Raw genomic sequence first — 12232 nt, 5'->3', positions numbered from 1 at the left:
TCCCTGGGCAAGGGAAACAAAAGCAAAAATGAACAAGTTGGACTCTATCAAGCTGAAAAGCTTCTGTACAGCAAAGGACACCATCAATAGAACAAAAAGGTATCCTACAGTATGGTAGAATATATTCATAAATGACAGATCCAATAAAGGGCTGATATCAAAAATATATAAAGAGTTTACACACCTCAACAAACAAAAAGCAAATAATACAATTAAAAAATGGACAGAAGAGCTGAATAGACAGTTCTCCAAAGAAGAAATTCAGATGGCCAACAGACACATGAAAAGATGCTCCATATCTCTAATAATCAGAGAAGTGCAAATTAAAACCACAATGAGATATCACCTCACACCAGTAAGTATTGCCACCATCCAAAAGACAAACAACAACAAATGTTGGCGAGGTTGTGGAGAAAGGGGAACCCTCCTACACTGCTGGTGGGAATGTAAATTTGTTCAACCATTGTGGAAAGCAGTATGGAGATTCCTCAAAATGCTCAAAATAGAAATACCATTTGACCCAGGAATTTCACTCCTAGGAATTTACCCTAAGAATGAAGCATCCCAGTTTGAAAAAGACAGATGCACCCCTATGTTTACAATAGCCAAGAAATGGAAGCAACCTAAGTGTCCATCAGTAGATGAATGGATAAAGAAGAGGTGGTACATATACACAATGGAATATTATTCATCCATAAGAAGACAGATCCTACCATTTTAACAACATGGATGGAGCTAGAGGGTATTATGCTCAGTGAAATAAGCCAGGTGGAGAGTGACAAGTACCAAATGATTTCACTCATATGTAGAGTATAAGAACAAAGAAAAACTGAAGGAACAAAACAGCAGCAGAATCACACGAACCCAAGAATGGACTAACAGTTACCAAAGGGAAAGGGACTGAGGAGAATGGGTGGGAAGGGAGGGATAAGGGTGGGAAAAAGAAAGGGGGATTATGATTAGCATGTGTAGTGGGGTGGGGGGCCCAGGGAGGTCTGTACAACACAGAGAAGCCGAGTAGGGATTCTGCCGCATCTTACTACGCTGATGGACAGTGACTGAAATAGGGTTTGTGGGGGGGACTTGGTGAAGGGGGAGCCTAGTAAACATAATGTTCTTCATGTAATTGTAGATTAATGATACCAAAATAAAAAAATTAATATGTACAGTATATATTGTAAAATTCTTACCACAATCAAGTTCATTATCACATCCATCATCTCACACAATTATCACTTCTTATGTGTGGTAAGAACACTTACCATTTACTCTTTTAACAAATTTCAAGTATACAATAAGTTAGTGTTAACTATAATCACCAAGCCCTACATTAGAACCCCAGAATTACTCACCTTATAAATGAAAGTTTGTTCTTTTTGACCAGCATCTCCCCATCCCTCACTGCCCACCCCTGACAACCACCATTCTTTCAATGCTTCTTATTCAATCTCTAGTATCATAATCAGTTCCACAACTTTTCTTTTCTGAGTTAAGAATTTGATGATCAGTGCTGCCTTTTTCTGTAAGGATGAGAATTAAGTAAATGAACAAATTATGCTTGTTCATTGAAGTTATTACCAATAAAATATTGCTAAAATTAGATTTTTAAAGATTATTTCCTTTAAGATTAGAATCATTGACAAAGGATGGTAGTACAATGTATACATGAATACATTTTATTAAAAGGCTAATTAATGTATCCAAAATTAAGCCATATGCCATAAGATTCAGATAATGAAAGAGATTACATAATCCATTATTTACTTGAAAGGAAAATGAGACCCAGACCACTTATGTAACTAACCTAATATCATGTAGACAGTTTATATAAGAGGTGACTTCAAGCCCACAGTTTCTGAATTCCACCCCAACATTTCTCAAAACACTGATTTTCTTCCCTTGACCCTCACCCCATTTTGTTGACTCACAGATAAAATAAAAGGTAAATTTTTATTTCACTTTTATTTCATACCATTGTCAAACCAAAAATAGTGGTGTCAAAGTGACATAGTCAATTTGCTCAGGTAGATTTTCAATGAAATTGAATGAGTTGTGATTTTCAATGAATTGTGAAGACATCTTGCTATCAGACACCTGCAGGCAATCAAACACACACCTTCCCTGCTATAACTCAGGGCTACAGTTCTGGTATGCGCATCAGAGTAGCAGTCACCCACTGTGGTGGGCAGTAGAGAAAAGGACCTCAGCAGGAAAACACTGACTCAGGAAGGTTTGGGTCTCAACTTTTCCCTGCCCAAATAAGGTGTTTTCAACAGGACCAAAGAGCTGATGCTTGTTCATCCTCTGGATCTTTGCTAGCTGACTCCGATTGTTACTACGAAGCTGGAATAAGAAAGTTAGACTCCAAATTCTTTAATTCAGTCTTGACACAAAACCTAATTTGTCTAGTACTGAAACATTGCCTGATGTAACCTTTATACTAGAGGAAGCTTTTGAAAATGCATTTAGCTCTTGAATCCATTAGATTATTTTCTACAGTTGTATTGCCTAGGTAGAAAAAGATCCTTTTCTGAAATTTTAGCTAGATATACCAGAGGCAGTGATTCTGAAACACAATGCTTTCTTTTTCTCTTGTGGTACCAAATTTTGTCTAGCTAAATTTTATTCTACAACACTGACATACCAGGTTTTAAGGGATAGTAAATTAAAAAATATGTAATAATTTTCTCATGATCCTATAATAATAAATAGTATTATTTTTAATTTTCCTTTTCAATATAAAAATTGTTAAAGAAGGGAATTCATAAAAAAGGACTACCTAAAAAATGCACAAAAGGAAGAAATTCATGTAGACATACAACTCACATATAGTGGCTTTGAAAATACTTGTATATGTGCGTGTGTGTGTATGTCTCTTAAAAAAAATGGAAGCATCATGGACAAAATCTTTTCTTCATTTGGGATTTTATATTGACTGTTTTTCCACATCTAAAACTATTCTTTTATGCTATCATAAAGAGTATTTTATACAGTATTCTATTAAATTGTAGTTATTTATTTTAGCAATTCCCTATTGTTGGACATTTAGTTTTTTTCTGATTTCCACATTATAAATAATGCTTATTGAATATTACATTTGTCTTTATATATTTCAGAATAAATTACAACAAATGAGTGGTTGATTAAAGGCTATACTCACTTTTATCTTAAACAATTTTATACTAGCCTATGCTTCTACTACTCAAGGGTTTTGTTTATTTGCTCATTTGATAATATTTAGTAGATGCCAAGTCTGTGCACATGGGCACTAGGGAAAATGGGTGAGAAGAATAGTCTTAGCCCTGTAGATAGAAACACAGTCTATCAGAGTAGATAGGTGATTAACCAAATAATTGCACTCTACTATGCACTATGAAAACAGAGTAAAACTCTGTAACAACATTTAGCAGAGAGACTTAAACTGGTTAAGGAAAAGATGTATTTCCTGGAAGAACTGATAATCAAGCCAGCATCTGAAAGATGAGTAGAAGAATAATTAGTTGAAACAACAAAGGGCTACAGAAGAAAGAACTCCAGGGAGAGGGAACTGTTGCACTTTTGTCAAGAAGACTTAAGACAATTTGTATCAGAAAGGGGGCAATATTGTTAACTGTAAAGTTAGCATGTTCCCACCACTCAGAGAATTGGAAGACCAGAAAAAAAATTAATCAGTTATAAAGGAGAAACAAGCTGCCTTTTCTTTGTAGTATGTGTGTATTTAACCCTACTACAATGCATATAAGCTTTTTCTTTTTTGTATGTTTCTTTGATAACTGGTGCAATTTAGGCATTTATAAATTATCTGGGAATGTTTTATGCCCCTTATGTTATCAATATGTATTTTTAAAATAATTTGCATATTGATAAGTGAGTTATTCATACAAATATATTGGCATTTTGTCACACAAGTATTTTCCCTCTAGATTACAAGGCAAGATTATGCTATTTTTGATATACAGAAGTTTCATCTCATGCAGTCAAGTCTATCATAGTTTTCCTTTATGCTTTATGACTCAGGTGTCATACTTAGCCTTTCCCTACTAAGATTACACAAACAAGCTGAGCCTTTCTTGAATTTACTCTTAGAGGTACTTTTGTTTGACCTGCTAAGAGGGATTTATACTTCTCAGAAGGAGATTTAATCTTTAGCTATATATACTTAGGCATTTTTAACTACATTGCTTTATATTATATATGGCTAACCCTTTATACTACATCTATATCATGGGTCAAAATGTGGGAAATGGTTTCAAAACTAACACTACTCTGTAGGAGTATAAAAATAGCCTAAGGTTGCTCTTCAGACCGTAAATTGGCACATACTTACATGTAGCCAACCATATGTGTCTGTACGATTTGCATGAACAGTCTTTTGTGTTATGATGAAAAGAAACTAAGCTCCCTGCCAAGGGTCTAGAATTCTGTCTCAAGTCTACTATCAACATAGTGAAATTTTGGGTGTGAATTTAATCTGAGCTCCTAATTAAAGAAAAATTAAAATAGTGCTTCAACTACTTCAAGGATTATATTGCATCAATGAATTAATTCAGTAAATATTCTGTGATTATTTTGGCATTTACTACACAAGTCTCATGAGAATGTGCATACATTAAGACAAAAAATCATACAATTGAGAAGTATGGTGAGGCCTTTACAATAGCCATTTGCATCGAAGTTTGATGAGAACTATTTGAGAGAACTATTTGAGAGTTGTACTCTCCAAGCTGAGGGAATACAAATGAGTACCTGGATCAGACAATGAGAGACAGGGAAACCTTTTCAGAAGACTGATGTTTTGGCTGAGTGATCCAAAAAGGGCTAGAAACAGCCTCTTGAAGAGTAACGGGGTAGGGTATTTCTAGCCAACATCCTGTTATAAGAGATAACATGCTGTTTTAGAATTGCAAGAAAATTCCTAAGAGTAAAGTGTGTGGAAAGGCTGGAGAGATTCACAAGTCTTTGTATAACAGATTAGGTAGTTTGGGCTACGTCCAGTTCTATGGAGAGTCATTGAAGATTTTTAGTGCCTAGTCACATGATCAGAGGAATAGAGACAAAGGAAATAAAGCCTAAGGTTGCTCTTCAGACCGTAAATTGGCACATACTTACATGTAGCCAACCATATGTGTCTGTACGATTTGCATGAACAGTCTTTTGTGTTATGATGAAAAGAAACTAAGCTCCCTGCCAAGGGTCTAGAATTCTGTCTCAGGTCTACTATCAACATAGTGAAATTTTGGGTGTGAATTTAATCTGAGCTCCTAATTAAAGAAAAATTAAAATAGTGCTTCAACTACTTCAAGGATTATATTGCATCAATGAATTAATTCAGTAAATATTCTGTGATTATTTTGGCATTTACTACACAGGTCTCATGAGAATGTGCATACATTAAGACAAAAATCATACAATTGAGAAGTATGGTGAGGCCTTTACAATAGCCATTTGCATCGAAGTTTGATGAGAACTATTTGAGAGAACTATTTGAGAGTTGTACTCTCCAAGCTGAGGGAATACAAATGAGTACCTGGATCAGACAATGAGAGACAGGGAAACCTTTTCAGAAGACTGATGTTTTGGCTGAGTGATCCAAAAAGGGCTAGAAACAGCCTCTTGAAGAGTAACGGGGTAGGGTATTTCTAGCCAACATCCTGTTATAAGAGATAACATGCTGTTTTAGAATTGCAAGAAAATTCCTAAGAGTAAAGTGTGTGGAAAGGCTGGAGAGATTCACAAGTCTTTGTATAACAGATTAGGTAGTTTGGGCTACGTCCAGTTCTATGGAGAGTCATTGAAGATTTTTAGTGCCTAGTCACATGATCAGAGGAATAGAGACAAAGGAAATTTCAAAAGTAAAAAAAGAGCACAGAGCTATAAGATGTTAATGTCTCAGTCACCAAATTTGGAAATGTTGAAAAACATCCAGAAAAATAAAAGCTTGACTCTAGAAGACTAAGAAAATCCACAATATAAATTATAGTGCTTTATTAATTAGATTTAAACAGAAGGCTGGCTTCTAAAATTGTTATGCAAATTCTAAAGTACTTATGGAAAAATAAACAAGCAAGAATATTCAGGAAGACTCTGAAAAATATATCACAGTAGTTAAAACCATACGGTACAGGTATATGAATACATATATAGACCAAAGGAGAAGGGAATAATACAAGTGCATGCAGAAATTTTGTATATAATAAAGGCAATATCTCAAATTAGTGGAGTTAATATGGACTTGTGAATAAATGATTTGGGGTCAACTAACTGAGTTAGAGAATTTAAATCTATATCTCAATTCATGTATAAACTCCAAATTAAAAGATATAAGTATAAAAAATAAAATCATGCATATGCTTGAGGAAAATGTGTGAATCACTTTATAACCTTGCAGTAAGGATTTTCTATTTATGACCCCAAACCTAGAAACCAAAAATTATAAATTGATGAAATCAACCATAAGTATATATTAAAAAACAAAACACTTCTGCATGACAAACACTATCACTATAAGCTTAAAATAAGAATGAAAAACCAAAAAATTTTCATGTCACAAAAAAATATAGAGTTCCCAAGAATTCAATAAGAAAAAAACAAGTAACTCAATGACACAGTTCACAGAAAAAGAAATACAAATGACCCTTCAGTATATGGAAAGTTGTTTAACTTCTCTCCAAATAAGAGAACTGCAAATTTCCTAAAGGCTGACTACACTGTTTGTTAATAGGACAACAGAGAAAAGGTGTTCTCATAAACTGTTGCCAAGAATGTAAAGAGGAAACAACTCCTATGGATGAAAATTTGGCAACAACTTTTGAAATAGCAAATACACTATCTTTTGTTTCTACAGTCACTTTTGGGAATCTATTCCATAGATATACCTGAACAGATGTAAAATATACAGTAATCATGTGACATTTTCCTTCATTACAGCATCTTTGCATTTCCTAGTATGTGAAAACAAACTAACATTTAGGGTACAACTACACATAAAAATACTATGCAGGATTTTTAAAAAACAAGGAAACTTCATCCCGATATAAATGATATGTAGAATATATATTTTAAATGAAAAGTTTTAAGACAGTATATTATAAAGGAGAGGAAGAGAATATGTATTGGTAATTCTTAGAATTTGCATAAAGAAACACTGGGAAAATATATAAGAAACAAAAAATAGTTAAATTGGGAGTAGGTATGATGAAACAAGACTTCTCCTTGTATACCTTTTATATTGTTTTTAATTTTTACATGAATTATCTATTCAAAACATAAAATTAATCTAAAATAATAAAAGCCTAAAAAAAATGCTATTTCATATACATATATAATGATTACAGAGTATAAAGAACTGAAGTGAATTGTACATAAAAGAGAAAAAAGATCCATAACTTATTTTTTAAAGTGTTTACCTCCATAAGTGTTTTATGATAGAAGAACTTCAGATATTCACTATAATCATAAATTAATAAACATAGGTGCCTTCTGTACCATCTTAGCCACCCATCTCTTGGGTACAGTTGGATGGTAAAACAACAGGTATCATAACAATAATAAAAGAATATTTTTAAGGCTGCAAGGACATAAAATGAAAATACCTGTTCATCTTGCACATATCACTAATTTGAAGTTCCAGGAGGTTTAACTCATTTGTATATTTGTATGTTACATAGTAGAGAAGGAAAGTATCAGTGGCTGTATTGTTTATTAAATATGCTGCTTTACTTTTTTGTTCTTCTAGGAAGTTTATTTTGCTTTGCTTTCATACACTGATGAGAATTGTAAAGCTTCATATAAAAATCCAACTAAGGCTAAAATCAATAGCATCATCAGTCACTTGCTGCTTCTCAGGCCCAGTGTATTCTGTTGTAGCATTCAAAGTCGTGCTTGTGAGAAATGGGGCTTTAACCTTGGAAGTTAGAGCAACTGAATACTGAAATAGATTTGACTACTTTTAGAAGTTTTCCAAAAACCTTCAAGATTCTTCTGGTAACAAAACTATTTACTTTTACAAAGCTTTAACTCTGAGTTGAATGAAAATGACAGACTTGGGCAGAAAACATCAGGAAAATGTATGATCAGAATTGCCAACCCTGAATCACAGTCAGTCACAGAGCACAAACAAGAAACAACCACTTCCAAGGCCTTTCCTGAGCGGGGGGATGGCTGATTAAGGGAGAGAACACCATTCTGCCTAATATTACCTAGGATTTTTGGTGGAGAAGGGAATGAATACTCAAAACAAGAAAACAGAAAAGATTAAAAGTCTTCAAATTAGCAAAAGATGACAGAGGAAGGAAGGAGGAGGTGGGAACAGTAATTATTTAGTTCATATTCAAATGATTCATTGAGCTTTCCAGAACAAATAGAACTATTTGTAGTAGGGAATCAAAGTTATAATCCAATAGCCTCATTGCCTTTCATTGAGCCTTCACATTTTTAAATAAATATTTGAAAAAGGATGGGGTAGCAACAATAAAGATCTTGGCAAAGAAAACCAGTAATTTAGAGCTTGATTTACTAGTGAGTAATGGACCAGCTGAGAGATTCTATAAAACAGCAGCAAGATGCCATTTTATCCAATGGAAGGGGCTTCCGATCAGCAATTAGATGTGTCAATATCAATTCCTTAGACCTAGGTGTTATTTATCTTATTTGTTTTCAGTAGAAGATCAAACAGCAAAATTTCCTGAAAAAACATAAATAAATTAGTAGTTTCAAATGATTACTTAACATTTTCTTTTAATTTTAAAATGTTATTAGTGGAAAGAAGATTTTGGCATCTAGTCATTATGTGAGAATTCAAAATGAAATCAATAACATCTGTCTAAAGTGACAGATGGAATTTCAATCATTTACAATGAAAGAAGGCAGGGTTCTTGGTGCACTGAATTTTAATTTAGTGTTTATAAAAAATAGGAATTTGAAAAGTTGGGTTGAAAAGTAATCATCTCCTTATGAGAGGAATGATTACATAACTACATGGCTCAGGTAAATTTTGAGAATTTAAGGCATTTCTAACTCATATTGAATATAGAGAGAATAAATTGACCATGGTACAGAGCAATTTTATGTAAGACCTTCTCTACATAAATAACAATGTACCCACCACAGCTGTCATTATCTGTCACTGAGCTCTGATTTTTGAGCTCATGTCATGTATTAGAGTTAGTCTTTGTAGACTTATTTCTGTGTTTACCAGTTTGTTACCTCTTTATTCCTGCTGGCTGAGAACTGCATGATGGCCAGGATCATTTATGTTTTCTTTATGATGAAGGATTTGGCATAGAGCAAGTACTCAACAAATGTTGGATTAATGAGTGTATCAGTCAAGCAATACAACAATCAAAACAGAAAGTTTTTATCTTCTATTTGGAGTCGACGTGTGAGATCACACAGTTGGTGCTTTAAAAGAGGCAAGTTTCCCAAGGTTTTGTCACGTCACTAAAATTTTTATATCTGTGTTACTTGGAAGTTTTATACAGATTTTCCACTATAGGTGCCAAGGGTAGTTTGCACCAAAATATGCCATTTTAGCATATTGATTATTTTAAATTAAAATTACTTAAAAACACACACACATGAAACAGCAGTCAATGCAAGAAGACTCTGACCCCCTTTTTTGTTTCCAGAGAGCAGGAAATAAATTTTTGTGAGATATACCCTCCCTGTTCTAGGAGGTGGAGGCATCCTTGATCACCAGAGAGAGGAAATTCAGAGCCAAGAAGGTTGTACGAACAAACCTTGTACTTTACTAATTTACTACCTCAGCCCAAAATCTATTTAGAATTCCTTATTAATTGAAGATCTTGAACATAGGTTTTTCTTTGTCCTATCAATTCCTCACTGATCTATTATCTATCTAAAGAGTATAAAAATTGCCTCCCTTAGACATTTCTTTGGGTTTCAATTTTATTTTGGGCCTCTGCACACACATAATTAAACTTTGGCTTTCTCTCCTGTTAATCTGTCTTATGTCAACTAAATTCTTAGACCAGCTGGAAGAACCTTAAAGGGCAGAGAAAGTTCTTCCCAAACACTGCCTTTATAGATTTTCAGATTCAGGAAAATGCATATACTTGCCTGGCACATGGAAGATGATATGGCACACCAAACCTAAGGAGTCATTTTAGGATCTTCAATATCTTTTCCTAGCTTATTATTTCTCTACTTTCAAACTTATTATCTGACAATTAACCTCTGTCCAGGATATATGATGATTCTCTTAAGAAATATGATCTTGCCAGCCCCATTTATTTTTTTTTTTTTTAGTGCTGAAAATATCACTTGCCTAGGAAAGCTACAAGTATATATTTTTCCTACTGAGAGAGTACTTCCTTTGGGTCTCTTATTGCAGTTTAATATATAACTACTATTTTAAATCTCTGTGCAGATACCTTTCAAATACTGTATTTGTTACCACAGCTCTACTGGCTTAGGCATTATTTTCAGCATTTCACAACTAAGTAAATGAAGGCCATGAGCGGTTAAATACCCTTCTGAAATGTCTTGGCTAGTAATTGTTGGAGCTAACATTCAAAACGAATCATCAAACTGTGAACAAAATTTATGCTCAATCTGCTACCTTCTGCCATTTATAGTTCAAACAAGTGTCTCATTTTCGTCTCTGAAATAGGTAAATGCATTGGGCTCAGGAGTTATATTGTACCAGGGTTTTAACGGGTAAAGTGATGAACTGACCTCATTTCATGAGGAATGTAAAGAGAAATGGCCACAGATAGGTATTTGGATGGAAAAAAGTTGAGGGAGGAAAAACCATGACTCTTTCCTACCCATATGTCCTTCCCATTATGTTTCTGACCTTAATGAAATTTCTACTGAGAAAAGAATAATCTTGATTCAAACTGAGCAGAATTACATCAGCCTTGGTGTCCTTTGACCACTAATATGGCACTTTGGACACAGGGAAACAATAGCCTCATTAAACCTAATTACAATGAAATTCACAGACACATGCTCTCTAACAGGGAAGGACCTTGGCCATCCTTTCCATTAGCTCTTAAGGCACTTAATGTTGGTTAACTACTACCTAGGTGAGAGGGTGTTTTAGACAGGAAATCACTGCTGAATCTTCAGCTTAAGTGTAGGAGACTTTTGGGTCATGTGACTCTCTTTACTGGCATATGGAATTCACATAATTAGCTGTTACTGAGCCCCCACTGAGTACAAAAAACTAGTTACACAGTCCAAACATACAAAGATGAATAGGTTATTCTTAAATTGTTTTTATCTTAAGTTGTTACAATGATATATAACTCATTGTCAGGGTAACAATTTGAACACTGCTGAGGGAGTCCTCTTCCCCTCAAAATAAACCAATGTCTCTATCCTAACACCCTTGCAGGTCTCATTCTCTGTAGTACAGTTAACAATTACTTCTCAATTTCTCCTCCCAAAATGCTTTGTCATGTGTGGGTAAAATTGTAACATTTCCAGAATATCTCGCCTGGCTTTAGTGCATTTGCATATCCTCAGAGTTGGAGAGAAGTTCATCTCCAATTGGTTACCTGAGCAACTGAGGGTGTGTCTGAACCTGAGAATTTAAAGGGAGGGGCTGGCTTCCTTGCTGGCTTGCTTCTTCAGGAGCAGAGAGAGATGGCCCTGGACTGCAGTTTGTAAGCAATAAATGGGTGTTAAGCTTTATTTCTCCCTTTGACTGATTTTGGTTTATAGAGGTATTTTGCCCTGAGATTTCCTCTCCAATAAATGTATTTTACATACATTAAACCATACCATAATAATGTTCTGTATCTTTTCTTAATATAACTTTGTGGGTAAAATTGTAGTGTTTCCAGAATATCTCGCCGGGCTTTGGTACATCTGCATATCAATAGACGTTCAGAGGTGGAAAGAAATATGGCTTTAGTGCATCTGCATCTTTTCTCAGGTGTGGAGAAGTTCATCTCCATATCAGTGGGTAATTACCTGGGCAACAGAGGGCTTATCTGTATCTGAGAGGTGAGGGGGAGGGCCGGTGTTGTGGCTGCTTGAGCAGGAGAGAGAGATGGGCCGGACTGCAGTTTTGTGAGCAATAAATGGGTTTTAAACTTTATTTCTCCCTTTGACTTATTTTGGTTTTTAGAAGTATTTTGCCCCGGGATTTCCTTTCCCCGGACTTACAAACTTAATATAGCAATAAATCTTGAAATACTCCAAAAGACTAGAAAGATTAAAATAAAATAATCCAATGCATGGATATAACAAAATCACTTAATGA

The sequence above is a fragment of the Manis javanica genome, chromosome 1 (assembly GCF_040802235.1).
Source record: "Manis javanica isolate MJ-LG chromosome 1, MJ_LKY, whole genome shotgun sequence".
Taxonomy (NCBI): domain Eukaryota; kingdom Metazoa; phylum Chordata; class Mammalia; order Pholidota; family Manidae; genus Manis; species Manis javanica.
Note: the sequence above shows the minus strand (reverse complement) of the source record.